This window comes from Lucilia sericata, unplaced genomic scaffold (assembly GCF_015586225.1).
Source record: "Lucilia sericata isolate MDLA Ls3-8-SP2 unplaced genomic scaffold, ASM1558622v1 Contig000264F_arrow, whole genome shotgun sequence".
Taxonomy (NCBI): Eukaryota; Metazoa; Arthropoda; class Insecta; order Diptera; family Calliphoridae; genus Lucilia; species Lucilia sericata.
Window position 1 is genome coordinate 91,886 of NW_023994289.1, and position 27,010 is coordinate 118,895.

At 28.7% G+C, this 27,010-nt stretch overlaps 2 protein-coding genes across 2 annotated transcripts in view; both read right to left on the reverse strand.

The window, feature by feature from the left end:
• The window catches only part of LOC119602904 (vesicular acetylcholine transporter), a 29,697-nt gene extending 8,965 nt beyond the window's left edge, over window positions 1-20,732 (reverse strand). Inside the window, exon 1 of the mRNA XM_037954703.1 lies at window positions 20,524-20,732. The gene's annotated coding sequence lies outside the window, so the exon portion shown is untranslated. The remainder of the gene's footprint in view (window positions 1-20,523) is intronic.
• The window catches only part of LOC119602903 (choline O-acetyltransferase), an 84,461-nt gene extending 63,240 nt beyond the window's left edge, over window positions 1-21,221 (reverse strand). The window contains exon 1 of the mRNA XM_037954702.1: window positions 20,524-21,221. The gene's annotated coding sequence lies outside the window, so the exon portion shown is untranslated. The remainder of the gene's footprint in view (window positions 1-20,523) is intronic.
• Window positions 21,222-27,010: the final 5,789 nt, after the last annotated feature.

Sequence of the window (27,010 nt, forward strand, 5' to 3'; positions counted from 1 at the left end):
TAATGAATTTTTGAGCACGTTTTTCTACTTGACTTTTATGCGTATATGAGTGAGTGAGTGTAAGTGTGAAAGCTTTGCATGTGTATTTTAACTAAAAATATAGATTTTTTTTATAAAATTCTAAAGACCAGGTTACAGTAAAACAACCCTGTATAAAATAATTATAAAAAACGAACTTAAACAAAAAGCTGAAAAATTTTCATTCCAAAAAACTACCTTACAACCTCAAATTCTAAATCAAACCAAAAAGGTAACCCAAAAATATATTATTTTTTCATTCAACCATCTATTCATTTAGTCACTAAAGGAAGAAAATACAACGAAAAAGAGGAAAATATATTCATACAAAATAATAATTGACTCAAGTATTGTTGCATGTTGTTGTTGCTTCTGTTGGGGTCGAGTGGTAGTAACACATTCATAACACAATATTTTACTACCCCCAAAATATGTATAAAAGGACGTTTTTGTATTTTTTTGTTTTCTTTGAATGATTTTTTTTTTCATTATTACAACGTCTACTTGTTCTACTACCTTTCATAGATGTTGAAGTAGCACTCAGTCAACATGGTCATGAAAATTTAATGACACAATATTGTTGTATACAATACACGGTGCAAACAAAAACATACATACACACCGAAAAAATTATACTAAATTTAAGCTTAACGAGAAGTGTTTCTTAAACGGTTTTTATTAAGGGCAAGTGTTTTTTTGTGAAAAATTTTTATCTGTTTGAAAGTTTTAAAATAAATGATGTCAGTTTAAAAAGTTGTTTTTTTTAATACTTTTCCAATTTAAAGATGAATAAGTATTAAAAAGTTTTGATAAAAAAAAATATATTTTTTCATTCACTTTCCCTTGACATGTTTGGGTCTTACTGGCTGAAGTAAATTTGATTTTTTTGTTTTTATTCAGTTTTTTTCTAAAGGTTGCTTGCTGTTGTTATGTTGCGTGCAACTCGAGTGTTTTCCTTTAGAAGTTCACTTTTTTTTATTCCTCTACCAATATTGTTATAAAATAATTTGTTTAGAATTTATTTTTATTCATTTATTTATACATACAAACGTACGAATACTCAACAAATAGTAATTATAATCATATTTGTTGTACTTGTAACAAACCTACAACTTTGTATACAATTAAAAACACAGCTAGGACTTGAATACTACAGGCCTTTTAAAAATCGCTTTTTAAAATTCCGAAAAATTTTTGCATATAAATTTTTAAATTTGCTTAATATAAATGAAACAATTATTTAACAACTAATTTGGTTATGGGCCATATGACCGCATACGTAATCTAATAAATATTCCTTTAGAAAACACATTTCGATATTTTCTCTATATCGTTTGGACCCTTGTTTCTCTAGGAATTTTTTCCTCTCAATATATTGACTATTGAGATATTAATCTAGAGATGTTCTTCTAATATATTAAATAAGGCCTTGACTATTCGCTACTTGTTAATGGTCCTCCTTTAACAACGATTAGTCAAGGCCTTAGCCCAAATAATACAACTTTTAAAATAGAAACGACATTGTAAGGCGGCCTTTAAAAAGGCGTCTTTACATCAGATTTATCCCTTCATATACATATATATATGTAAAAGTAGGTGTAGAATACACACTAACTCATACATACAATTCACGCTCATTTCCGTTATGACGTATTGAATAAAATTATTTTACTTATCGGATTTCCTAAAAATCTTTCTTTCTACTTTTACAAAGAGCATAAAGCATTTTTTATTCACGTGTATCTTGTGTTGGGTTCACGTGTTACTCGGTTGTCACAGTTGAAAACATTTGATTTTTGAGGTCATTGTTATGTACTTAAGAAAATGTAATTATTTTAATTGATTCGATGATGTCATTAGTTGATAATAGTGCTCTACTAACAAATTTTGATTAAATATACTCAAAAGAAAATTAAATAAAAAAAAAATTTCATAATTCATAATTGAATCATATAAGGACCTTATATGATTCAATTATGAACCGATACTCATAAAATTTTGTACATAGATTTTGTTTTGTATAGAACATGTTTATGTCAAATTTCATCGCTCGCATTTTTAAATAAGGAAAACTCGTATTTTAATAACCAAAACTCTTTCCTGAAGGGAACCTTTTCTGAATCCTTCTCATCAAATTTTCTGAAGAGAACCTTATATGAGGAGTACGGTCAATTATTGACCTATCATAACTCTTTGTAGACCGATTTTGCTTCATATAAAACTTGTTTACATTGAATATCATCGCTGTACTCGCATTTTATGCCAGTAATTAGCGTTAAAGTAATTGGGGGGTAAGGTCAAATATGGACCGATCCACATACAATTTGGTAGAGAGATTTTGTCACGCGAGGAACTTATTTGTGTCAAATTTTATCGCTATACTCGTATTTTTTAACCAGTAATGAGCGTTAAAATAATTTTTTAAAGGGGACCTTGTATGGGCGGTAGGGTCAATTATGGACCGATCCACATAAAAGTTGTTAGAGAGATTTTTGGTCGCGAGTAACTTAATTGTGTCAAATTTTACTGCTATATTCGTATTTTTAACCAGTAATGCTCGTTAAAGTCATTTTCTGAAGGAGACCTTGTATGGGCGGTAGGGTCAATTATGGACCGATCCTCACTACAATTGGTAGAGACATTTTGGCTCGCATAAAACTTATGTGTGTCGAATTTCGTCACTATATTCATATTTTTAAGCCAGTAATGAGCTTTATAGTAATTTTCAGAAGGGTCCTTATATGGGGTCATTTATGGGCCGATCCTCAAAAAATTTAGTAGAAAGATTTTGGCTTATATGAAACTTATTTATGACGAATTTCATCGCTATACTCGTACTTATAAAATAGTTATGCCCGTTAAAGTTGCTTTTTAGAGGTCCACTTGTATGAGGGCTATCCGAAAACGTGGACCGATATTGCCCATTCTCAATACCAAGCAAACCTTAGCAATAGAGAATATTTATGCAAAATTTCAACTGTCTAGCTTCTCCCGTGTGGTCCCTATCCGACGGACGGACATAGCCAGATCGTCTTAGAATTTAATAAGAACCCAGAATATAGAAGTAGGACAGTTCATAGGACTGGGATTCAATACAGAACCCCCGGATTGATTATTATATAGTCGTAGCTGTTACAACAACATCCAAAATGTTGTAGGTTCTCCAAATTTCATCGAATATAGTTTGCGACCCCTAGTTTGATTACAAGGACGGACGGGCAGCCACGGTTTAATATACTGTATGATTCTCTGCCGATTAGTATACTTTATGATGAGTATATATGACCATTATGTTTATGTATCACAAACATTTGAAATTGTACGAAGGTGGTACTTTTTCAATTGCGGATCATTCCTTACGATTAAGATACGAATTGAATTGATAAGTACATTATCTAACCAATATATTAATAAAATAAAGAAATATAAAGCATAGTTTTAGGCTTCATTGATAATTATATATACATCATACTTTTAGGTATAAAACAATACATTTTTAATAGTTAACAAAAAGCTTTAATATTTCCTTTAACATGATAACTTTTCTTTCTTTTTCTTCCCATAACTGCTGTTCACCTGGTAACTCAATGCTAAAACCACATTAAAGGTAAGGTAAGTCGAAATTGTAATGATGATATCTAACACCTTTGATACAACTACATATAAGCAACCTTCATATTTTTCATAAGCATGCCGTCATACTTATATTTTTCATTTGTAACATCAATTTAATATTATTTCATACACGGGATAACACCTGCTGTAGATTATTTTTCATTTTTCACCCAGCAGGATTTCTCAATTCTTAGAATAAAACAAAAATAAAGATGGAAATAAAATTGTATTTCTGCTCTGTTCGTTAGGCAAATGTCAGAAACATAAAAGTAGAAAAAAATTAAAAAAAAAAAATAAATTATTTCATTGTTGAGAAGAAAATAGAATAAAAGAATTCTTAAGTGACATTATTATTCTTTTATTAAAAAAAAATAATATTACAGAAAATTTAGCTGAGAACAAACAATATGATTAAATGAAAAAATACAAACTAGACGATAAAATAACTAAATTAGAAATGCCTTAAAGGTAGGCAAGAGTAAAATAACTAAATTTTTATTCATTTGCATGAAAAATCTAACAAAAAAATTCCTCCTAATTGTTATTTAATATACATTTGGGATTGAACATACTACATAAATAAATTCTAGCTAAACCTAATGTTAAAATTCTCATGGCAATTTTAAATGTTAAATAATTTTACAAGGTTTTGTTGGAGTTAGAAAAGAGAATTTTGTAAATTTTCAACCTTTTGGGTACAGTTTCTATGAACAAACATTATGTGTGCAAACTTATATAAGTTTAGTAAAGGAGAATTGTTAGTTTTATTATAACATTTTGCAGCAAACTTTCAGGCGTTCATTAGTTTTTTTTTTTTTGCATAAACTTGAAAAAAAAAATATACAAAACCATCAAGAGTTACATACCGACATTTATCATAAAATTATTATCACCAATGTAAAAGTTTTTTAGGATTTTTTACAAATAAAAACAAGTAAGAAATTATAGTCGGGCGAGTTGGCGAATTGAATAAAATTGTGGACATTAAAGTCAAATTTTGAAGGGGGTTTTGCATAGGGGCTATGGTCAAATAAGGCCCAATAATTATACAATTCATGAGGGTCATCAAAGCTAGTATAGAAATTGGTTTTGCAGCTTTTTGTCGATTCAATTTTCATTGAATTATCTTGAAAATTGCGACCTGTAGTTTAATTACAAGGTTTACATGGACGGACAGACAGACAGACGGACGGACGGACATAGCTAAATCGACTCAGAAAATGATTCTAAGACGATTGGTATACTTTAAGATTGGTATGCGACCAATATTATTGTGCGTTACAAACATCAGCACAAACCCAATATAACCTCCCCACTAAAGTGGTGTAGGGTATAAAAACCATAAAATAATTGGAATGTTGGAATCAACAAGACAACTTAACTCCTGCATATAGTCCTACCGGGTAGTCTTCGTTACTTAAATTATGAAAAAACAGTCGTATTCTCTACCAAAAATCCATTTTTATATAAAAACCTTAGAATTGGCCTAAATAACAACCCACAGTGGTATAGGAAAAAAAAAGAGGGAAATAATTCGGTAACTTCTAAACGGTTAATCCAATTTTGATGAAATTTGGTATGCACAAAGGGGAGGTGTTGTCGAGTTTAGGGTTTGAATTTGGACCTTATAGGCCAACCAGGGGCCCGGCGGGAGGTCCTCAAATTAGGACACCTCGGCTATGTTAAATTTTTAAAACGATCCTATTTCTTCTTTTTGAGTTCCGATTTAAAAAAACCCGTTACAAAATGATTAAGAACATATTGGGTCATATAAAACAGGTGACTATAATTTGATATCGACTATGCGATTTGAGAATTTTTGCTCAAAATTGAATTTTCCATAAAAAATAGGGTTTTTTTTTGGATGGACCTGGTCCCCTCGGTATCAAAAATTTTTAGGTTTTGTTTCATTTATCGTATTTTATGTAAAGTCAGCTTTCCAAAAAGTATAAATTCTATATACATCTTCTTAGAAACTTTTTAGATAACTTAAAAAGAAAAAGATACTTTTTCCCAAAAAAATGACAAAAAATCGTCTTTTCTAATTTTTTAAATTAAAATGCCTATAACTTTGGACTCAGTCATGATTTTTACATAATTCTTTCACTGCTTGATATATAAACTTGTTGTTAAGCGAATATTTGGACCCGCTATTATCAAAAAAACTAAAGTAAGGACGGTAAAAATTAAAAAATTTTAATTTTCAAATGCGAATATCTCCTAAACTATAAGAGATAATTTACTGCTACGACTCGATGAGGAGATTCTATATACTCGATGAGGAGATTCTATATACGAAATTTTTTTTTAAATCGGAACTCAAATGAAGAAATAGGATCGTTTTAAAAATTTATATACCACAGTGCAACCCAAATGGGAAAATTTTGAAAACTCATACTTCCCACCAAAAATAAATTTTCTATATAAAACATAAAATTGCCCTTAGATACCTAAATAATATTCCAATTAAAATAATCTCAGATTTCTCATATATCTGAAGAAATATCGATATTGGTATCAAAAACCTAAAATCAGCCGATTCTAATGAAATTTCTCATGTGTAAAGAGAGTGTTGTCGAATTAAGGTTCTGAGTTTGGATCAGATGCTTGCAAAGTGGGACACTTCGTGATTGTTAAAATTATAAAGCTATAATATTTCTTCTTTTTTTTCAGATCTTAAAAAATTACATAAGTATGTATATAGAACATCCTGTCTTTTTCAAAAGGAGGAAATATTTAACATCTCATTGTAAAATTGATTCACTTTGTTTGATTCACTGAAACAGAAATAACTTTCTACCAAACTTTCTAAAGAACAGTGAGTCATGTAATATGATATCACGTTCACTTAGATCAATAAACCATATTAGTCTTACAAATATCATTATCGCAATGAAATTGGATTTAATATATTTGTGGACTTTTAACAAAACCACTTACTTGGAAAAAGTGAATTTTACAGGAGAGCAAAAAACACATTTAACATTCCAAATTTCGAAATAATTTTATCTGTGTCATATCTTTGGATCGAGAAGTTATAGGCTTACCCCGATTAAATAAAAATATTCGCATTTATGTTGTTATATTGACCATAAAAATTGGGGAAAATCGAGATAAGAGGTCCACAGATATGTTAGTGATAACTCTTGCATACTTTTCCTTTAGCATCTTCATGTTATTTTAAGCTTTTTCTCATCTTAAACCTATTTTCAATTATAATTTCTACAGAAGATTTTTTTCTCATTCAACATCTGTTTGTTTAATCAAAAATTCACAAGATAAATTATCTTTCCATTTCCGTTGCTTTGCTCTGTTTAAAACAAAAATACACATTAATAATTTATTTTGCTAAATCAACATTACGAGTATAAGTTTGAAGAGAAATTGTCTATTATTTATGATGAAATGAGTCCGTCTAGAGCTGTGGGTTGAGGTGAAAGCACATCATAAGGGTTGTTCCAATTTATATGCCAAAATAAGTGGATGTGCATTTATTCATTTTTCCATATGAACTAAAAGTTTTCTATAAAGTTTCAGCATTTAAAAAATGTCAAAGGTAAAGAATTTTCTAAAACATATTATTTAAATTTGTTTTATTTTAATGCATAATTCTGAATTCTGATGTATATATGTATTCAGAATTCAGAGCAAATTCACTTTTGCTAGAAGATGTTGGCACAAATTGTGTGTCACTTCCTACAAAACATATTTTTTTTCATTATATTCAAGCTATTTCTGTAGACATTAAAATAAATTTCTTAAGAAATATAAAGCCTACTTTCAGGCTTCATTGACATTTCTCTATACACAGTCTACCTTAAGGCGTAATACAATATTCAACATCTTTACTTTTTCTCAAACAAATTATCATATTTTTCCTGTGCCCATAATGCGCCAAAAGGTCTTTGTAATAGAATACATAAAACAAAGGCAATAAATATATACATTACAACGAACGGATATCAACAACAAAAGCAGCATCAAAACAACAACAACAAGAAGTAAAAATAATAACATTGTGTCCATGTTGCAGCATTTAAGGCGTTTGTATAAAAAGTAAAAACAAGATTGTATTACACTGTAGCTCAATAAGTTTATAGCGGTTTTATGTCAAAACAAAAGCGGCAGATAAGAGGGGGAATGAAAACGAAAACCCAAGGTAATAAAGTAAAAGTCATAGACTATACAAATGAATTAGAAAAGGGAGTTTTATAATAAATGATGATACTACAAGAAAAGTAAAACAACAACCAAATAATACACCCAAAAATATATACGTTTGAAAAGTGGTTGATATTAGAATGTGTTTTTGTTGATAAGAATCAAACAACATTGTTTGCCTGTAATAATGTGTTACAAACTACATGATTGCTTTCTTTTTCTTGTTAGCTTGGTTGTAACATTATTAGTTATACAGCAAATGTTAACATTTTTCATAGCATAGCTTTTAGGGTGGCAAATTCTAACTGAAAGTTTTTACTATCTAAGTTTTAGCTCAAAACAAAAGTTAATAATAGCGGTCGTATATTCTAAAATAAACCGGGTTATAACTGTAACAAATATTAACTGGTCTTTAGGGAATATACTATAAGAAAGACGAGTAAATATAATGTACCAACTAAAAGTAGGCATTAACTTAAGAACACCTAAAAGTAGACAACATACATAAACGCATAAACATAAATATTTTCAAGAAATTCATTTAACCAGCATGTGTTTTTCTTATATAAGAGGAACATAAAATTTTATAGAAAAGAAAATTTATGAGAAATATACCAGTTGTTTATGTATACACAAAGCTTTCTAAATATATATCTTCACGCCTACTTAATGATTTTATGGCCTTGTGTAAATAAGAACTTTAATCGAAAATATTTTTTCGCACATTCATATCACGCCTTATATATACATAATGGAAATTTAATGGAAAAACTATTAAGCAAAAATGTGTTGCTATTAATAGGAACAAAGCCTTACTATATGCTATACTTCGTGATATATCATTCACTTTACAGAAGAAAGAGAATACATAACTGGAACGAATTTTTGTTTAAAAGTCTAAATTATAATACTGATCGGGTCTCGTTTGACCCTAGATCTCATACAAAGTCCACAATAAATCACTTATACACAGACGGAAAAAAGATGTTTTAAAATTTTACACGCTTGGTACCAAATAACATAACATTCGTTGTCAAAGTATATACGGATGGTTGTCAAATTAACAACAAAAATACACGACGTTATGAAATTATAAAAAATAACTATAAATAATATATGACGTTGTCAAATTATTCTGAGTGAAAACGATGAGTTATCAAAGTGATAACGCTATGTTGTCAAACAGAACGTTGTGTTGTCTAAATAACACAAAGCGTAATCGAAATGACAACAATGCGTTGTTGCAATGACAACGATGCCAACGGAGGTTTTCAAAATGATAACTGGGCGTTATTCTAAATGTCAACAATCGTGGTAAGCTCACTTTTGACAACGGATTGTATCAATTTTGGTACTTTTCTAACGGGTTTTTTCACAGGGTATTATTTGGTCGGTCATGACCAACTATGTATATGTTCGTAATCGACAACGTAAATGACAACAATGCGTTGTTGCAATGACAACAATGCCTTGTCAAAATGTCAACGGGGGTTGTCAAAATGATATCTGGGCGTTATTTAAATTTTATACACATCCGTTGTCTAAATATCAACAAACAAAGCTCACTTTTGACAACGGATTGTATCAATTTTGGTACTTTTTACCGGGTGTTTTTTACAGGGTATTATTTGGTTGGTCATGACCGACTATATGTTCTTACATGTTTTTAAGTGATTTTTGTTGGATTTTTTATTCAACTGGTTCCAAAAATTTTTCGAAACTATTATGCGTTGCTTTGCACTAGTGGTGTAGCGATGTATAGCTAGTGTCTTCAAAACTCCTTGGAACTATGTACTTATTTTGGAATCACCAAAATGTTGGAGAGAATGAGTTTTAAAAGTAATCACTAGTTCCATTGATGCTTATCCATAATATAAAATGGTTCTGTTTTCACTCTTTCTAGAACTAGTTTTTTCGAAAGAATTTCAAAATCTTAACCGAATTTAAAGATATTCTATTTTAATATTTTCCATCTATTCTATTGCTAAAATATATTTAAAAAATAAAAAAATATACACGTTTCCTTTATTTTCTCTTCCATTACCATTTTGCTAATATTTTGTCATCAATATAAATCATAGTATACCTTTGGGGATTGTATGCCAAAAAATACAATAAAATTCTTTAAAGTGTTTTAAGCTCTAAAAATACTATACCATTTATTTACACACGCACACTCATACACATACATACATGTATCTCTAGGGATTACATTTCTACATTTTGTATCGAAGACGAAGACTTGAGCTATCTCTAATCTAATGTAAATAATTACGTGCTGATTTTATACATTGATATGATTTTTTGTTGTATGTTTTTTTAAACAAAGTTTCATGTTACAAGGATCTTTCCTTCAATGTGTAGGTGTAGTGATGATGTATGTGCTAATCCTGCTATGTGAATATATTCTATTGTGTTCTTCTTTTTCATGATTTATTTTAAAAACCTAAATGTTTTTGAAATTTCTTAAGAAATTGATTTTTGTAGGTGTTTTTTGTTATTGTTTTTCTTCTTTGTATCTAAGTTTTGTTAATGAATTTATTGCTTCGTTTTAAGTTTTAACGAGTACATGATGCATAAATCCAAGTTCTTTGGTTTAAATACCACTAAACTACACAAATACATTTAGCCTAGTTTTCTTTTCTTTTTTTCCACTCTATGTGAAATATGTTGTTGTTATTGTAGTAGTTTAATGAAAATATCTTATATTGTGGCCTCTTGCACTTGAAATCAATATTTAATCCATTCGTTTATATATTAACTTATCGTAAGACATTTTCAACGACAACTTTTATGGCGTCAGCTTAGAAATTTCATTTACTTTAAATTGTAATGTTGGGAGTTTTCTTTGAATTTAAATAGTGCGTAGTTTACACAGCGGAAATTTGTTCAATTTAATCGCTATGTGATGAATTTCGATTTAAACCAGTTATAGAGTGCTATATTCGGCTTGGACGAATCTTAAATACCTCCTTCCACCTGTATGCTAACTTTTATTAAAACCCATCTAAGTAGTTTTAGATATTCCGTGATGAGGAAATTTCTTAGTTGCTTTATACATCTATGGAACTAACTTTGATCAAGTTTATAACCTTTATAAAAGATATGACCAATTATTGGCCAATCCGATTAAAATTTCGCAGAATGATTTATCGATACATACAATATTCTATTCTATTAGATTTTATCCACATACACTTATACATTAATGAAATATGTATGGGATGAAGTGACTTAAGAAAGTGGATCTTATATTACAGCTTTAACTAATTATGGACTGATCCCAAAAATTTTTCAGAAAGATTTATATACATATACAAACAAGTAGGAAAGTATAGTCGGGCATGGGCGATATAGAGATACTACAATATTTAACATAATTATGAACACAAAAGCCCTTTTCGGAGGTAGGGTTGTATGGGGGCTAGGTGAAATAATGGACCGATTTCAACCATTTTCAATAAGCTTCGTCGGTGGGCCGAAAAACATGTATGGTCCAAATTTCAATCTTGAAAATTGCGACCTGTACCTTGCGCACAAGGTTTACATGGACAGCCAGCCAGCCGTCCCCACTATGGTGGTGTAGGGTATAAAAATATATTAGCGCTTAAGTAATTTTCGGAAGTGGACCGTATATCGGAGTCTAGACAAATTATGGTCCTATCCAGAAAAATTTTGGGAGTGATTTGTATATATAAAAAACTTATTTATGCGGAATTTTATTACAATTTTAAATGGGATCTATGACCAATTATGGACCGATCCGGAAAATGTTTCTCATGGTGGTTTATATGTACTTTAAACACATTCATGACAAACTTTTATACTGATATCTTCATTCAGTAATGAAAAATGTCCGTTTGCATTGTTATCGGAAGTGGGCCTTATATGTGAGCTATGACCAGTTATGGACCGATCCGAAAAAAAAATAAAAATAGAGTCGTATATGCATACATAAAACATTATCTATGACGAATATTATTCTAATATCTTTATTTCTTAATTAGTTATGTGCATTTAAGTGATTTTCGGAAATGGACCTTATATGGGAGCTATGACCAATTATGAACCGATACAGATCGAAGTTGGTAATATGATTTTTGTTTATATCACATACATATCTACAAAATTTGTTGGTGATACCAATATTTTTGACAAAATCCCTTTCCGAAGATGTGTATCTACCTTTGTATGGGGGAAATATTGGATCGATTGATTTGATTTTGAACATAATTGATCCTTGGGCGAAAAAAGAAGCGTATGATAAAATTCATTGAATTATCTTTAGTAGTTTTTGAGAAAACTACTCGAGAGTCTGAAATTTTTACTCATGATTTTTTACGTTGAGAACCCATTTTACTGATTTTCAATGTCAAACTGCTTAGGATAATAATGAATATTTTCGGTGAATTTGGTTTACTCCTTTGCTTAGTTTTAACATGCGCGTGTTTTAGGCAGACATAGCTAAATCGAGAATTTGATAAGGATTCGGAATATATATACTTTGTTGGGTTTCAGATGAATATTTCTTGGTGTTACACACGGAATGACAAACTTATATATGGTGGTGGAGGGTATAAAAAGGAGATTAATTAAGAAATCTTTTAGAAAATTCGGAAAACTTTACCTATAACCTACATTTGTCATAAAATCGAATCCTATATACATCGTTAAATAACCTTTTATTTTGCCCTAAATTTGTATTTTACACATGATACATTTTTTAGCAAAAAACTTCCATCAAATTTCTCCCAGTGTAAATTGTAAGAGTACAAGTGTGTGAAAAGTGTTATACATTTTAACTCTTGTCATCATGTTTAGTTTAGTTAATTAAAGAAACATTGTTAAATACCATGAGTAAGTAATGTATGAATAGTTAAAATAAAAATAGCTTAGCACATGTTAAGGTTAATTGTTTTCAAACATGTGTTAAACCACGAAGCCTTAGAAAAAGCCTAAGTGCGGCAAAATAAAGTGTTGCAAGTGAATTGAGTCAAGTGCCAGCCGGTATTTATAACTTTAAATGTAAATGTATCAGTTTCTTACTAAAGCATAAACGGTATAAAAACTATTAGGAAAATATGGAAAAGAAGAAAAGAAAAACAAATGATTTACTTGCCAACAACTTACTTAATATAAGTTAACTCATTTATGGTTAAAACTAAGAAAGAAACACTTGCTCAATTACTTATTTTCCTGCCGCATTCCTAGAGCTGTGACTAATAAACATAATTGTTTGCAACATTTATTAGCTTGTTGTAGTGAGGTTCTCCACACCACCACACCGCATCACTTCATCATTATTATCGTTATCCTTATTATTGCCACTTTTAGTGGCAGTATGCCTTCTTCTCATTAAGTTTCGTATACACAACAACAGCAACGGCAATAACAAGCAACACTCATGTAACAGGCTTAACAAATTGCTTTCCAACTCATTTGTCAATTGGGCACAGCACTCACTAGTTAAGAGACCTTTAACCTTCTAACTCATAAATTTCAAAACATTCTTTTCCTTGCCAGTTCCTCATTTACTCGTTTGCCTTACGTTAGTGTACAACTGAAATCCGATAAATTTGAACAAAATAAGATATTTTTGGATTTGTCTAAATACTCAACATGTAACAAACATTCAAATATTTAGAATAAAATAAAATTTTTTGTTTTTGTAATACGCATGAAATTCTAACAAATGGCCACCCCTTTTACTTGATGTTCTGGCTATGATTTTTTTTTTGGGTCCATCATGTGTTTTTTTTTTTTTTTTTGTTTTTAGATTTTGTGTGTGTGTGTTAAATATGTTCAGGGTTATTTGGCTTTAAGAGGGTGGCTTGATTGTTCAACTTAAGTGGGTTTTATTTTTATAGATACACTTGTTTCTTCCAACAATGATGAAAAAAGTGTCGAGTGTTAAAGGATTATTTTTGTTAACAAAAGCTTTTCTTTTGTCATGCAATCTATTATTATTTACTGAAATTTTTATTATTTTTTTTTTTTGTAGTAGAGAGTTAAATTTCCTTTTTTTTTTGTTAACACTGAATGTTTTTAATGTGTTATTGAAAACCATTTTTTAATTTATTTATTTAGGTAATTAATTTATTTTTTATTAATTTAAAGTACAAGAAGTAAAAAAATTGGGAAATTGGCAGCTGTGACCAGTGCTTCGGAGATAGATTTTGTATCGAATTATATTTGATCAAACATTTACAATACAGCAACAGACTTTATTAGGAATTTATCCGTGAATTCGTTATTTTTCTAAAGCGAAGGAACTGAAACAAAACCAGTCTCGTGATAGATTACTTTGGGATAGATAACAATACAGTTCTAACCTAGAAAACTAAAATTTTGAAATGGTACTAAACTTTCTAAAAAATAGTACATTTTTAGGTTTAAATGTACAAAATTATTTTTCAAACTTTTTTGACTAAACTAGTTACTAGTAGATAGACTAGTTTATGGTTTAGACAATGAACTAGTCCGTTAACCAGTCAATGGACTAATTTGTTAATTCGTCCATGAACTTATCTACGGACTAATCTTTGGACTGGTCTACTGACTAGTATATTAACTAGTCTATTCACTGTTCCATTCACTGTTTTATTCCCAGTTCTATAGACTAGTCTGTTAAATAGTCTGTTGACTAGTCTGCTGACTAGTTTGTTGAATAGTCTGCTCACTAGTTTGTTGACTAGTCTGTTGACTAGTCTGTTGACTAGTCTGTTGACTAGTCTGTTGACTAGTCTGTTGACTAGTCTGTTGACTAGTCTATTGACTAGTCTATTGACTAGCCTGTTGACTAGTCTGTTGACTAGTCTTTTGACTAGTCTGTTGACTAGTTTTTTGACTATTCGGTTGACTAGCCTTTTGTCTAGTTTGTTGACTAATCTTTCGACTAGTCTGTTGACTAGTCTTTTGACTAGTCTTTTGACTAGTCTATTGACTAGTCTTTTGACTAGTCTGTTGACTAGATTTTTGACCAGACTGCTGAATAGGCTGACTAGTCTATGGATCTATTGATCAGTTAATAGACTAATCTGCTATGGATTACTATGTTGGCCAGTCTATGGAATTGTCTGTTGAATTTTATATGTGATAGTCGGATAGTTTACTAGGAGCAAACAGTCAAGTAGAATCACAAGAATCTAGTTTTTACAAGTTTGTTAACTAGTCTATGGACTAATCCATTGACTTGAATAGTCCATGGACTAATCCTTTGGCTAGGCTATGAAGAAGTATGTTGATTAGTCAATTTACTAGTTTGTAGACTGATCTGTGGGCAACTCTTTGGGCTTGAATATGGATAAGTCTGAACTATTAACTATTCTTCTGAAAAATCTGTTGACTAATTTGCTGACAAGTCTGTTGGATAGTCTGTTCACTAATATGTAAAATAGTTTTTTGACTAGTCAATGTTCCAATTTGTTGATTGGTCTCTTGATAAATTTATGGACTAGTCTGCAGAATAGACTAATCAGTTGACTAGCTGTTGAAATTGTCTCTTGACTTGTATGTGGAATAGTCCGATGACTAGTATATGGACTAGTCTGTTGAATTTTTAGTGATAGTTTACTAGGAACAAACCGGCAAGTAGAGTCGTAAGAATCTAGTTTTTACACGTATGTTGAATAGTCTATGAACTAGGTCTTCGGCTAGACTTATCTTGACTCTTGACTAATCTAGTATGTTAATTGATCTACATATGTACTAGTCTTTTGACTGGAATAGGGATAAGTCGGTTGACTAGTCTATGGGCTAGTTTATGGAATAATCTGTTGGCTAAACAATGGACTGGTCTGTTGAACAGCCTATGGACTAGTGTGTTGACTACTCAAGGGACTGTTAACTGGTCTATGGACTACTTTGTTGATTAGTCGATAGACTAATTTGTTGGCTGGTCTGTTGATCAATTTGTGGACCAGTCTTTTGACTAGAATATATATACTCTGTCTTGAGTAGTCTATGGACTATTGGAACTGGTGACTAGCCTATGGACTAGTCTGTTTAGTCGCCATTTTTAAGGCTATTTTAGATGAATTTCACACAAAACTCTTTATCTATCAACAATTAAACCCCATATATATGTAAATGTTTAATCAAAGAGCTTTTTATATACATACATAGACATTCTTTTTAACAATAATAAAAATAATAACAACTCTTTATAAAAAAAGAAAAAAACTAATTAAGAAATAAACATCCCAAGAGTAGCCACGTTAAACTTGGTCATTATATAATTAAGTGATTTTTGCTAACAAATTTGCTTAAGAAAACACACAACGTTCAATTATCCCCTTTTTTTGTGGTAAACTAAAATTAACTTTATTAGGGAAATAAATAAAATGGAAATAAATGTGAAATGTGTCTCAAATGTAATTAATTTCAGGAAATTTTCTTTTTAGATATTAGATTATAAAAACCACAAAAAAAGTTCTTATGTTCAAAGTTACACAACCAAAAACAAAAAAAGACCATCATCTTAATTAATAAAAATTCTTTTATTCAATTTTTCTCTTATAAGAATGAATTTAACCAGAATTTTTTATTTATCAAAATTAAAAAAAGTTGTAACCATAAAGTTAGCAAAATGAAAAAGGTTTGACAGTGAAATGTGTCATCGTTATGTCAACTTTGAAAAAGATAAAATTTACATAGTTACTCTATACATAGTTTTGGATATAAATGAAGAAAAATAATGTTTAACAACAAAGTATATTTGTAACTTTTTTTAAAAAAAAAAGGTTAAATATAAAATTACACTGTTATGTTTTTTGTAATTTTAATTGTCATATTGACTGTCATTTTATTGTTAAAATAATAATATTGACATTTTAAGTAGATGTTTTACTTAGTTTTTTTTTCTATAAAGCTTATTTTGTCATTTCGTAGAAACAAATGTAAATTTATAAATAATTAATTAAATTTTAGTTTCAAGGATTATTTGAGTGACAGATAATAATGTATGTTTGACACACACTTACATTCGTGTTTGTATTTGTATTGAATTATATATGAGCTCTTAATTTGTTAATTTATATGAATTAAAGTTGGAAAATAATATATATAAAGAAATTTTTATATTTATGACTTTCAAGTTCAGAACAATAATAAGTATTAATTGAATTGTATGCATTATTAAATATTTTTGTAATTACAGTGAAGTTCATGTTTTTGACATAGATTTTTAAATCGTAATGAAGTGTTAAAATTAATTTAAAAAGTGGTTATTACCAAGTTTTTGCTGGATAACTATATATGTATTTTTTATATATATAATTTTCTCCAAGGACATGTCAAACATATATTTTTTGTTAAATTCATACTATCATGGTTAAATTTTAAAATCTGAGCAAAATTTATTTATTTTTTTAATAAAATTTAACAGTTTTTAGCTATGTATACACGGTTGTTAGATCTTACAATGTTGTCAGTAAAATGTTCAGAAAATGTCTAACAACATTGTCAACTTATAAATTTTGTGTTGTAACATTGTCAGTAATGCTTTTTTCTGACATCGTGGTTGCATCGTTACAAAAGAAAAAATGTAAGTTCATATGATTTTTAGACATTTTACTGACAATGTTGTAAGATCTGAAAACCGTGTATCAAAGCTTTTTGTCTTTAAAAATTCTTTCCACATTTTTCCTTTGAAAATAATCATAAATTTCCAATTGTGAATCACTAATAAAATAATGCCCTATTTCATATCGCCCCATATATAACTAATGTAATGTGCAGTTTTTAGCTGTATTGGTTTTTATATCCCCTACTGACTTTTCCCAGCAGTTAGACAAAGAGTCAATGCATCCGAAAAATACGTCTAAAAACCTGATTGACTCTAATTCGTCTTTCGTCACAGATGTACTCTTTGTAAACGAAGGTGAAGATAATCGTCTTTGTAAGAGAGATATTTGTCTGTCTCTTCGTAATCTATAGGGTGATGATTAACTTTCTCATAGGAAAAGTTCATGTTAAAATAGCTAGTCACCTGGGCAGTCCTTAAGTATAGGGGTAGGTTAAATAGGTAGTACGGGACTGTCCCACCGAACTGCTGGGTTCCGTTTGAAACACATCGAAATGTTGATGGTAACTCCATGAAAGTATATAATATTGTCTGGGTCTATATTAGATTCTGAGACGATCTAGTCATGTCCATATTTTTGTTGATTATGTTTCTAATTAATGCTTATTATGTTTTATAGGTTCCATTATAGACAAGTGAAGGTACAAAATTCGAAATTCTATTACTGATTTGCCAAATCTTGTATGGATATCTTAATTTAGAAATAAGTTATGTGAGTTTAAGTGATTTTCGGGAGGTGACCTTGTATGGGAGCTATGACCAAATCTAAACCTATCGTGAATAGATTTTTAAATAACATTTCTGCGTACAAAAGTTATATTTGAGCTAAATTTTGTATGGATATCGTTATTTGGTAATGAGTTATGTGTGTTTAAGTGTTTTTCTGAAGGAGACCTTATATGGGATCTATGACCATTTGTGGACCGATACGAAAAAATTTACATTAACATTTCTGTATATAAAAGCAATATTTGCTCAAAATCTTATATGTATATTTTAATTTAGTAATGAGTTATGTGCGTTTTATTGATTTTCAGAAGGGAACCTTGTATGGAAGCTATGACCAACTATGGACCGATACAGAAATTTTTTTTTTTCATATAAATTCCATTTATATAAAACTTAAATTGTTCACATTTTATAAAGATATCTTCTTTCTAAAAGAAGTATTTAACAAAAAATTCATTATCGTGGAATATGTGCCTTAGTATGGGAGGTATAGGAATTTGTGGACCGATTTCGACACTTTTTAACAGAGAACAAAGTTATATACATCATCTATCACCATTAATGGTGGTGGATGGTAAAATTATATTCAATTATTATTTCAATATGAATCAAATTTTTAAAATTACATTCCATATCTATCAAAATTTCATTTGAAAATGAATGGAGATTTGGCAAATGCAGTAAATTGGAAATGATCATATAATTGGAATAAAATATTTATTTAATTTTCTACTTTCAAAAAATGTTTATAATCAATTCTAATACACTAGAAAAAAGGATATTTGAAAAAATTTCATAGCCAATAAAAATATTTATAATAAAACTTGGTTAAGAAAAAGAAAGCACTAAAATACGTCATGTCATATGAAAAATTTGGAAAATTCATAATTTTTGTATTTAAAAAATTAAGAAAATATTTGTTAAAAGAAATATTCTCTTTAAACCATGTTATTCATCTTATGTTAGCACAATTTCTTTATTAAAAACACAATATTTATGATAAGTTTATGACTTTCATAAAAAGGATATAGAGAAAACTTCTAAGATAATAAGGATTTTTAAACGAAATTTGCTGAGCTTATAAAGCATACTAAGGCACGACTTGTAATATAATAATTTTTAGAAATTTTTGAAATTTAAAAAAAATCTAATAAAACAAATTTCAAAATTCTTAAAGTTAATTCTACAAAACACCTATATTTTAAAAAATCTCATAATAAAGAATATATGACAAATTTCAAAACTAATATATATATTTGAGTAAAATTTAGTAGATTTTCTAATTTTGAAACAAAATAATCCTTAAATCCTACATTTTTAAAAATTTCATAATAAAGGATATATGAGAAATTTCAAAACTAATAAAGATATTACAACAAAATTTGGTGGGTATATAGAGTATACTAAAACATAAATTGTACTATAATTAGTTTTAAGTATTAGTTTAAAATATATTATTTTTTGATAAAACAAAAATTTCAAAATGCAAGCTTAAGTCGTGCTGGAGTATTCTTTATATATACCATAAATTTTGTTGTAATAGCTGCTTTGGTTTGATAGTTTGTCATATATCCTTTTTTTGGGAAGTTTTTAAAAGTTTTGTTAAAATGGAAATTTTTGTTAAAATATTTAAATTTTTCTGAATTTTTTAGCTAAACTAAGCTGTACTAAACAAGTGACTTTAACAATTAGTAAGGAAAGCTTTAAAAAAACTCATTATAAATTTCAAAATTTTTAAAAAAGTTAAGTCAATTAAAAAAAATTGGAAAAATCTTGTTAATGTTTTAAAAAATAATTGCTTTATATAAAAATTAAATCCAATGAAATAAAATGAAAAATTGGAAAATAAATATTACATAAGTATTTTGAGCACAAGTTTAACACACTCAAAGAGAAAGAGGTTTTAAAAAGGAACCTAAAAAAATAGACACAAATGTATACAAAATTGTCAGAGTAGAAATGGAGACTTAATGTTTCAATGCCAAAAAATTCCATAGGTACTCAGCTGATTACAGACTATATGTACAAGCAAAGGCATTTCAAATAGCTGAATAGCAATTTCAAATATGTAGCTGAATAGGTACTAAAAATGATAAAGTGAAAAATGGATTTTTTTTTATTTGTTATTCCGTTTTGCTGTTTGTTTCATTATATACAAGTCCTAAGTAAATCAAATGTATACATATATAAATGTATGCATTATATATTTGCTTATATACATATGTATTTGACTATATAGTTTTTAAGAAACTTTTTTTGTTATATAGAAGTATACACACATTTTTTTCTAGTTGGTATAAGAGGTCATTAAAAATTTAAATTCTATGGATTTTTCTTTGTTAACGATTTTTTTTTCTTAACGAAGAAATTTGAAGAAAATATTATATAATTCAGAGGTGTTTAGTTTCACTACATACCTGTATCGTTTGTGGATATATTACTTAGACGATTTGTTATAAAACCGCGTAGATTTGAGACAACTCGTTGTGGTGAATTGGGACCACTGCCGATAGAAAAACTTTTGAATTTCGAAAATAAAGCGGCCGTTTCACCCGTGCCACTGCCTGTGGCGGCGTTAGGATTAGACTCGTTGGACGCCACTGTCAAAACTTGCAAAAAATTAAAGTTGAAAAAAATTTAAAATTTCTTCTTTTTTTCTTGTTAAACTTTTTTTCTTATAAAATTAACACTTTAATTTAAATTTATTTTTCCGTAAGAAATTTTTTCTGTATTTTTACTGTTTCCACTGCAGTTTTTGGTAGATTTTTTTCTTATTTAGGTTTTCGTATGATTTTTTTTTTGTTGAAAATAAAAGATTTTCTTTTTATTTGACTTTTAAAATAAAATTTTTTAAAATTTCAGTTCACTGGGACACACTCTCTCTTCACACTATTTTTCTTTTTTTAAAAAAAAAAAGATATTTTTCTTTGAAAAAATATTTATAAAATTTTTTTCTTTAATTTTTAAGAAATTTTTATGTGAAGCTCTGAAATTCTTTTGTATCTTTCTTTAGTTTTTTTTTATATTTGAATTGTATTGAATTTTTTTACACTAGACGACGATCAACCGTTTGTATTGTTTGTCGTCCAGGCCAGAGCAAAGGTAACTTCTGTCTGGTGGCTTAAACACGTTGAAAATATCACATGCCTGTGTATACACGGTGTTTTTTTTGGCCTGGAATTTTAGTACCAGTCGGTAACAGTTGAACCACCCAAATTGCCACCCACCCACTCGTTATATACTTAATGGTTGTTGTGTTTTCCTTTGTAATATACACATACACACGAAAAGGCAGTGGGCTGTAGGGGTATGTGTGAGAGTTTGGTTTTATTGTTATTTAAGGGGGGTCTTGTTGTTGTTGTAGATAATTTTGATTATCCTCTCTCTCAGGATATAGTTTTTTTAATACGCCTGCGTTTGTTTTCATTTACTTAGACGTTCTCTCTTACAGGTATTTTTTTCTCTTGTGTTAATGTTGTATTAACTTGTTCTTATTACTACAAAACCAAACAATAACCAAACGAAAACTCGGCAACAATAATAGCAATTTTTTGTGTATTTGTTTTGTTGTTGTTTTTGTTAATTTTCGGTTTTACACAGTTAAAGAAATAAATTATCCTGTTTTGTCCTCACACATACACATATACACAATTGTATCTTTTGGGTATCTCATTGTTTATGTTGGTGTGTTTGTTTATATCCTTTACACCAATTGGCTTGAAAAATGTTTCCCATTTTTATTTTTTGCTTTGAACTACGCGTTTAGTCTGTATAAGGATTTTCTTGTTGTTTGTTGATTTTCTCATACTTTTTACAAATAGCTGTTTTTGTTTTTTTTTTCTTCTGTATCACAATTCTTATATAATTTGCTTACTACGTGTGTTTACCTTTTTCCACTTTGATCAGTCTGCTTAAAGAAATTTAATTACTATTTTAAATTGAGCATAATTGTAATTGACAAAAGCGTTTTGTTAATGACACAGACATTTTAAATAAATAAATAAGTAAATAATTAAACAAGTAAACAAAACATTCTTAAAAGCTTTATGTTTTAATTCGTATTTGTTTATAATTTATGTGTAAAAATATAACAATCATTTAGCAGAAGATTTTCTTATTAAAATTCACTGGAAATTTTAACAAATACTTTTTAATTTCTTTGAATTTTTTATTTATTTCTCTTTCATTAGTAAGAATTTTATAAAATGTATTTTTATTTCCACAATAAAAAAAGAAAGAAAACAATTAATTATTTTTTAAAAATTCAAATTCTTATAATTTATGCACATTAGAGTGCTCCAAGTTGTATGAAGCAAACAAAACGTTCCCCCTCCCGAATTGTTCTTTGGTTTGTAAAACGATGTCATGCAAAATACCAGGCTAGGCCAGGATAGGATAACGTTAACAGGTACCGCAACGGCTCTGAAATGTCCAGAGAAAAAAATATTTTTTTCAGTTTTTGCTCAAATTTTGCCATTAATTAATTCAATTTATTGTAAAAGAATCGTAGTGTGCACAGAATAAGCATTTCAGAAAGATATAAAATACAAAAACTGGTTGAAAAATTAAAAGTTATTGCAAATTCCCCAGGCCATTAACGTGTCTCACAGCACAAGAATTCGAAATGTGACAATAAATTTACTTGTTTGTGATATATTCTAAAAAAACATTTAGTTACTTACCCCCTTATTCACGAACAAAATTTGTATTTTATAAACAGTTTATAAATAAGATTTTGTACGGAAATTTTGTTTTATAAACCTTTTATAATAAAGGTTTATAATATATATATATATATATTTAAAATATATATATATAACTAGCATACCCTGGGTAATTCGCTACCCTAACCAAAATACATACAACATTTTGTTTACTTTTATAGAAAATTAAAATTGATTAACATTTTTTAATGTTTAAGTTTTTACGTTCAATATCACGTGAATAAATTCACATTCAGGAAGAAGCTTGTATTTTTAGTTTCATTCGTTTAGCTTCCACATTATAAAAAATTTTGAAATTACTATTTGAAAAAAAAGTACTATAAAATATCTCTTATTTAATCAAAAATTTTATGTTTCTGTGTTCAATATTATAGACAATTCAAAAAATATAATTTGATGAATGAAAAAGTAACAAATGTCCCTTTCAGTAGATTCTCATTTACTAAGGTACCTATATTTTAAATTTTATATCTCTATGTTCAATATCGTAAAACTATCAAAAAGTACCATCGGAAAAACGAAAAAGTACAAAAATCTCTCTCAATAAATTCTCATTTAATAAGGATGTATTCCGGTTAACCGTTATAGAAACCAAAAGGTACCATTTGAAGAACGGAAAAGTACCAAAGAGTACCCACTTACAGAATATTATTCAGTCAAGACCATGTATGTTAAAATTTATGTTCCTAGGTTGAATATTTGAGAAAATTCAAGAAGTACCATTTATGAGATAAAAAGTACTAAAAAGTTCTCTCTTAAAGAACTTTATTCAATGAGGATCGTGTATGTTTAATAATCATGTGTTTTGAATTCATAGTATAAAACATACAGAGTATCATTTGAAGAAGGAAAAAGTACCAAAATTGGAATAAATTCTACCTTAGTGGAAAGTACTAATAATACTTTTTTGAGAATTAAGTTTACAAAATATTCCGTATTCAAATCTATATATCACAGATTAAACTCAAACGATTCAAATCTGCATTAATTTGTTCCAGAAAAATAGTGCTTTCAAAAAGGTACCAAACAATTTATTCGAATTTGGTCCTATATAGGCCTTCGTACTCTAATTCCAAAATAATATAAAAATAGCTTATTTTGTGTGAGGAAATAAATTACTTTTTAAAATTTTATACAAATTGGCTCAATGAGTTTGAATAAAATTAAATTTCCCGTTTTTTCCCTTATTGGTACTTTTTCCCTCAGTGAAATTGCAAAAATTTTGTTTCAATAAATACTACAGAGTTAGTCCGTAATTTAACAGGAATACTTCAATAAATCGAAAAAGTTTTCATAATGTGCTAAAAAAAAGTACCAAAAATACAGTTTTCTCCCATTACTCCTAAAAAGGACTGAATTTTAAAAAAGTACGAAACAGTTGTCTCCTAGTTTAGTAAAAAGTTATAAAAAAGATACCAAAATCACCTTTGTTACACACACATATATATATATATATATATATATATATATATATATATATATATATATATATATATATATATATATATATATATATATATATATACATATATTGTTAAATAAATTTTAAAATTTGTAGGAGATCCCGTGGGGATTTATGGACATCAGATAAAGGAACAAAACGGTAGAAAATTAGATCAATACTTCTTACAGTTTAGCTGTACCTGCGATTTGAACTCGGCGGATTTAGAGAAAATCGATTTTTTTTGTAATATTTCAGAGAATGCGTATTAATTCTTTACTTATGTACATTTTAAATAAAGTATTTTCGATCGGATCCTCTTAACCCATAAACTGTGGAAGGTCAAATTACGTAATGTTTGGGAATTCTCATACTAAAATTAACATAGATGATTTTTACTCCCTATGTCTAATAATTTGGAAAAAGCACCAGACACCAATTTGCTCTTTTTTGGAGCAGTTGCTTATGGATTTATTACATCACGAATGCCTGACAGTGGCAAAGAAAGTGCTCTAGAGTTTCACTATCCTCTCCACATGCTCTACATTCGTCTGAATTCGCACGGTCTATTTTGTATAGATGTGCTCGTAATCTTGTATGTCCACTCAGAACACGTACCCTCATACTAACTTCAGACTTGCTCATTTTGAGGAGATTTCTCGTCTTGTTCTCATCAGGGTCACCCCATAGGATCTTTGTGGTTCTACCCACCGTTTCATTATTCCAAGAGGCCTTATACGATTCTCTTACCCATATTTTTAATTCAGCTTTTGTTGCGTCGAATGGTTTTGCGTTCGTCAGGTTAACTACCTCGAGCTTCCTTCCCTTTAAAGCTATTACATTCGATCTTTCGTTGCCGACTACTCCCGAGTGTCCTGGTACCCATATGTTATAGACCTTACCTCTGGGAGAGTATTCAGTTAATTATATTCTATATTAATTCTATCACCTGATATCGCCCCAAATTGCCTTCTGGCTGTCGTATCGTATATCAATTATTAATTATTTATCTATTTTAATCATTTTTGTCTTCAAGTAACAACACAATAGCGTTGTATTTTGTAGGTTATTCAAACGATTAATCGTCGATCAATTTTTGACGATTAATCGTTCCAATAAATTAAAATTGCCAAATTTCAGATAACGAATAAACCGAACAATTTCTATCTATTAAACGATTAAGAAAAAATTACTATGTAACAGAATTTGTTCTGATTTACCTACTTTTAGAATGTGTTCATAAAGAAATAATTTTGAATTATTCGTAATCATTATTAACCGGCTAACATAAATAATAATTTTGAATTATACGATTATTAACCGGCTAGCATAAAACCTCAAATAATTATTTGTCAAATAAACCGAATAACTCAATAACCCGAATAATTGAATACCCTAGTATTTTGCCAATATTTTATTTAAATTATTATAGGTTTATCATAAGGATAATGACATTAATAAACGTCTCATTCAGATTTTTTTATATTTTATTGAGAACACTATAAGTCTTTTATTATTGAAGGATATTCTAGACTAAAGGACGTTTTTTGATATCATTATCTTTATGTTAAAATTATAATATTTTAAATAAAATATTGTCAAATTATAACACATAAAATTACTCTCTTGGTTTCAAATAAATACCAGATCTGGACATTGCATTGAGAAATCCTATCCCATCAAAAACTAATTTTGGCACAAGACTTTTTCAATTAGTATGACAATATGCTTTCTCGATTCATTTATTTGCCTCGAATATAAATTTTTTCAAATAAATAAACTGATTCCGAAGTTTTTATAACAAGCTGTATTATGGTTCTATGCAAAAGTTCTTAAAAAACATGGACATTTTACAATCAAGTTAAAATATATAAATTGTATTGATTTTTCTTAATGCAATAAACCAAAAAAATTATAAATACAAACCTTAGTAGTTTTAACATTTAAAAGGTGTTCAAGCAAAACAAAGACCCTCACACCATTATAGAAAATTGTATCACCCACTTAATGTCCAAAATAGAAAAAAGTTACTTTTGTATATACATATGTATGTACATATTTACATTAGGGCGGCCCCAAATTGGAAATTGCTATTGTTTCCATCGAAAATTAAAATTTAGTTCATTCTGAGATAAAAATTCTCAAAACTTTTGTCCAGACGTTGACATATTTTGTACTGAATGAAAGGATAAAAACGCTCTTTTTTGATTTTTATGTTTTTTCTTACAAAAAAAATATAAAAAATTTGGTTTTTGAAAGGCCCTTTCAATATAATATCAAAAATTTATATCCGATTACAAAAATATTAACAATTTTTTTTTTAATTCCAATTAGTTTGTATTTTATTTTAATTTTTCAAATGCGATTTTCTACCCTAGCTTTAATTCCTTATTTTTTTCAATACAAACGGTACCAGCCTAATGTATAGTAATTGTCTTTTAGTTTTTTTTTTGCTGATTAATATCAGCTGACACAATTGTTCAATTATTTTTTTTTTTGCTAATTTTTCTTTAAGCACAAGAAAACCTCAAGAATCTAATTGATTCTACACACACACAAACATACAATAAAACATTTTAGTTTGTCCATTTACAATAGGAACAAATAAACTACAAATGAGAAATGACTACAATACATCCGGACCTGATACAACAAGCTATAATCATGTATAAAATGGATAACATCTGGCTAACTGTTATAAACGAGGGATGTTTGTCAGTACAACCTGCAGCAGTATTT